The 5,487-nt window shown below is 28.6% G+C and overlaps 1 long non-coding RNA gene across 1 annotated transcript; it reads right to left on the bottom strand.

The window, feature by feature from the left end:
- Positions 1-193: 193 nt before the first annotated feature.
- LOC122499866 lies at positions 194-4,988 on the bottom strand. Its single transcript, XR_006301389.1, has 4 exons — positions 4,064-4,988; positions 3,618-3,681; positions 3,317-3,540; positions 194-472 (listed from the first exon to the last, which is right to left on the bottom strand). It is a non-coding gene; the product is annotated as an uncharacterized LOC122499866 (long non-coding RNA).
- Between the last annotated feature and the right edge of the window lie 499 nt (positions 4,989-5,487).

Genomic DNA, 5,487 nt, shown 5'->3' on the forward strand with positions numbered 1-5,487 from the left:
ATATTCTAATCAATTTACTGCTATTAAAAAAGTGGTGAATATCTTTTATTCATAGTTTATATAAAAGATTTTAATCATTAGTATGAAATATTCAAGAATTTTTAATTTTTTTAAATGTTGTTTATTATTATATAAACTTTAAAAATTTTGTTATTTTATATTTAATTTATTATCAGTTTTAACTTTAGGAGACTTAAATATTTTATTTAAAAAAATAAATTAAAGATTAAAACGCGAAACTAATTTTCTTTAAACTCATTACTCAAATTTAATATGTAATAATTAATTCACATCATTTTCATCAACACAAAGAAATTTAAGTGAAGGCAACTTCAATCTGATTCCCTTTTCATCCAGCTTTTTAAGTTGTTCTTCCAGATCATCCTCACTCGATCGTAATAAGGGAACGTAGGCATCGAAAAGCTCGTAACTTCCACTCTTCTATAACTCCATTTAATTTGGACAACGGTTCCTGTAAATTTATTTAAAAATATCATTAATCATCTGATGAAACATTATTTTGGTTCTGAGTTATATAACTTGCGTAATGGCATTGTTCTCGAGAAACGTTAGACACGTTGGAGATTATGAAAGAGGAAAAAGATGATTCTGTTCTTAGCTTTAATGGGAAGAAAATTAGACGCCTTCCGTAAACTAAATAGTGGGGTTGAATTGGCGGAAGAAATACATGGAAAATGTAAGTGTCCTCAAAGGGTAGGAGCGAGTTCCAAACTTTAGTCAATCAAAGGGAAGAATCTCACCTACACTAATCTATTTTTTAAATTTCCACTTAAATCGTAAAAATGGGAGTAGATCTCGCCTATATAAACCGAGAAACTGCAAGCGTCGCTCTCGCATTCATCAGACACGATATACTCTAGTAATAAGTAACAGAAGTCTTTTCCTCAGAAAATTACTGAGATATCAGTTCTTTACCTGGGATAGGAATTTATTATATATTTAACATTTTGCCACAACACTTGTTCACAGTAAATTATTGCTTATGTGATTATCTACCTGTGATAAGAAATTATTACACTTAATTTACATTAACACAACACAAATCGTAATGATTACTCAGGAAATTATTGCTTAAACGATTCTCCATCGGGTAATTCAATAAACTTATAATAAACAATATCTACAAAATTAAGCCCTGGCGAAGGTATCGAGGAAATTACCGAGCAATTGGTTCTCTACATCATAATCCTAAACCTTTAGGAGTAACAAAAGCTAATCATAAGTTTTTTGAATATTCTTATGAGCCATGTTCATTAGCAATAGGCTATATCGATTTGGCAAATATTTAACTTGGTCCTCCAAAAGGATTATTTACCACAAACAATAATTACTTCTCTTGAATTAATTATTTAGTTAAAGTTTAAAAGGATGAAATAGATTTCTCCCAGTTGAATAAATGGAGTTTTTATCAATTTTTAAAACTATAGAAATTTATAATACTGTGAGCGAGACTGAGTTCTCGCGAGTTGTTCAATTCTTCAAATTTTTGGAGACAACAAACCTCTCGAGTCTTTTAATGCATCAGTCACGCCTCCAGATCAATTTCAGGAATGTGTGAAGCAAATCTATCCCCCAAAAGAAAGACAATAATATTCAACAGCTTTGGTCCATTCAAATTATACAACACTGAACACTGGCACCCGCATACTAGAAATTAAACGACTGGTGAATCAAACACAGATCATCTGTTGAATGACTCGCAAGAACTCACTGTATCACAAATAAATCAATTACCTGGAAATTCATACTTACGAAGAATATTTATTCATAAACAGAATAGTTAATTTAGGGACTAGGGAGGAAAATTTTTCTATGGAACACTTTTTATATAAATCATACATAATACAATCTACCAAACTTAAATATTTCAGGAGTTATAAATCATCCATTTATAATTGGATGGGATAATTCGCGAAACAACGTTTCCAAAGCGACAACACTGGACAACACGTAATGAAGCAGGATAGCATGACATCGGGAAAAACTACATTTTGAAAGAAAATTATATACATCAGGTAGGTAATGGCAATTAACTTTGAAAGTTAAACAAGAAAATAAATAAGTAATATATATATATATATAATACCGTCGGAAATTATCGGTACGACCTTACGCGCATGGACCGAAACCATACCAATCTTTAAATCACGATTTTTCTGTAAAATCAAATGTAAGAAAATTAACAAATATACCATTCGAAAGCTTATAATATTCAACGTTAAATTATCTACATTCGAAAATTTTTATAAATTACACAAAGATTCTAGTAATTGACAAATTTAAAAAAAACTAAACAATGAAAATTTTTTTGATAATTTTTTAATCTTCGTCATATTTTTTAAAAATTTCAGATAAAATTTAAAACTTATATAGCTGTCATCGTTTAAGTCTCCTCTTTAATTTAAGACCAAAGAAGTTAAAAAATCTTATTCAATTCGCAAGATATATCCTGAACCGCATATAACATTAGCTTTAAAGCAAGAACAGCGTTTAGTACAACACTGATCTGTTGTTGTTTTGCAGTTATATTTTTTGGAATTCCGTTCTACCTGAAGTTGATTGAGCTTTTCGAAGAGAAAAAATTTATCTTTTTGAACGTCTTCAATATTAAATGCAGTTGTTCCTAATTTTTAGAGATCAGTTCTACAAAACCAGCCATTAATTATTGCATCTTTAGTCCCTGCTTGGTAAACTTTATTTTTAAAATCTGTAATAACCCCAAAAATGTTACTAAAATCAAAAGGCCCTCGATCGACAGTTGTATATCGCCAAGAGACAGTGATAACTTATGAAGTATTACGTTTTAAAATAATATTACACTCTGCACCAATTCGAAGAATTTCGTATATTTTTGAAAAATGATAAAAAGCAGCATTTTATTCACTTTCATTATTTTAAATTGAATATCACTTTTTCAATTTGTTTTCGATTCCACAACGCTCTATTTCCTACTCTTTTGTTCCAATAATTTGTCGCACTGAATACATTTTACCTAACTGATATCCATTATAAACATTCTATTTAAAAATCTAACGTTTGTTAGAATGTTTCTGCTTCGACTACTATTTACCGATTGCGAATTAAAATTATCAATTTCTACCAAATTAATATCAATAGGTGTCTTATACTATAAGTTTTTGATGAACACGAAAACAATACACTTATTATTTGAATTAAATGATTGCTTTCAATCAAGTTTAACTTTTCGGCGATTGAAACATATAATTAAATAATACTAGAACGTATTACAAATTAATTTATATTAATTTTAATAATTATAAAATATTTACTTGACCTCGCCATCTTCAAAAGAATCTTCTAGAACTTCCGTTTCTGCTTCAATTAGTCCAGGATTATAGTCTGGCTTTATTTATTTTTTTTGGATTTATGCCCATTAGCATTGAAAACGAAGCAAGATGCAAATAGAAATTTTAATGCATCTATAAAATAACAGTCTTTCGCAATCACTTCCTCCTTCAGACAGAGTATCTTCCTCCGTCAGGTATGTACTTTCGTTATCTGAAAATAATGAAAAATAATAAATATAACTAAATATGGGAAACAAATTAAAAAATTGTTAATTAAAAAAATCTTACCCAAACGTAAAACCCAACCAAATACATTTTCAGGAATATTCAAATCTTCAACTGATTTCATTTTCTGTAAAAATATACAAAATAAAATCGTTCAATACATAAAGTTGACCAAGCATCGATAATACTTTTCACCGTATGTCAAATTATTTAAAAATTGCCTTTGATAGTTAACAGTAAATCTTTATCTTATTTTAGGGCTAATTTTCCTCTATTACTTCTGGATATTTATCTATTAATTGCTTGGTAGCTATTCTACAAGCAAAAAGTGAAATATCCTTTTTTATTAATCTTAATTTATCAACGGCTTTATTTACAATGTATGTGGTGAGACGAGATGACTTAATCAACTCTCCTAATACTTTAATTTTCTATTTGCTTAAATATAGTTCCAATCAATTACAAAATTCATCCAATCATTTTCGGTAATATTGCCTCTTTTTAAGTACCTGGGTTTAATGGGTCCACATTTATAAGAATAAAATTTAAAACAGAGAGAAAACATTCTCAAAGCAGCAATTCACTGTCAACTGAAAAGATATTTACTCATCTTATAAAGTCAAACTAGTAAATACGTGAGAGAAGTCAATGAACTAAAACGTAAACACAGTCTTACATGATGAGGTACAAGTTATATTGATTTTAATAATTTTAATAAAATTTATTCGATGTCGGTAGAACTACAGAATTATCGTTCACTTTTCGTCCCTTGGGTGATATAAACCATCCCATTTCAAATGTGATCTGAAAAGCATACAGTTTCGCGGGTGTGCTGAAAAACATACATATTCAGAGACGTGCAATTTTTTACTTTTTTTTTTTGGTTGACAATTATAATATAATATGAACTGTATGTTTCTCAGATCACAGATGAAACAGGATGGTTTATCACTCAAGCGACGATTTGACAACTTAAATATTTTTAGTTAAAAGGCAAAGAAACTTTGGGGATTTGACTATAAATATTGACTTTATTTTTATTGTTATTATTCTCGTTAGAAAATTTTAACTTGTTCATTCTAATGTTAATATATGTTTTTCAATAAAATCTAAAGAATAATATTGGTTTTTAGAATTGTTTTAGAATTATTTTAAAAAACTGAAAGTTGGTAAAAGACAATGTTACTTAAATGTTAAATATGAAATAAAAGCACTTTGACATAGAAGGGATGCGGATCACAAAGAAAATCTTTAACTTGTCAAATAAGAGGTACAAGTGCATACAATATGTATACAGAATATTTTAAAAATATTTTCTACTGTTTTCTGCTTTATACTTTACTAAAATGCGAATTCGTCTAATTATATCTAAAGGTGTAATTATTGTTATTAATACAGAATTACTGTTGTGCATAATAAAGGTAACCATGTTCATTGTCCATACAATACGAACTTTAATTGTGAGTAAATTCCCAGGGTACATTCCCCAACATTCCTTCGTAACAATAGATCTTTTCAGGAAGGTTCTTCTCTTTGGATGATGTTATCACATTTCCTTTAAAAAGTCTTTTCTGTTTAATTGCATTTACCGAAAGCATATTTTATTATTTTACTGTTATTAGTTCGATATAGATTATACAAATAAGAAATCATGTTCTTCACCTGTAACATATTTAATGCAAAAAATCGTGTCTAATAAAAATTACCAAATACCTAAAAGAGTTGAAAAATCAAATATTATTTCTTTCTCGTCGATCAAGGGGTCTAAAAAAATCCAGGAGATCTATTCCTTACGTCTTGGACATTGCTCTTTCAGAATCTGCACTCAAAATTGAAAAAAAAAAATCAAAAAGTTACGGCCATATATTTTTAAAAAATGTGGTTTTTTGCAATTTAAACGTAAATGACAGGGAATTCATCAAACAATGTAAAA

This window comes from Leptopilina heterotoma, unplaced genomic scaffold (genome assembly GCF_015476425.1).
Source record: "Leptopilina heterotoma isolate Lh14 unplaced genomic scaffold, ASM1547642v1 Lhet_177, whole genome shotgun sequence".
Lineage (NCBI taxonomy): Eukaryota > Metazoa > Arthropoda > Insecta > Hymenoptera > Figitidae > Leptopilina > Leptopilina heterotoma.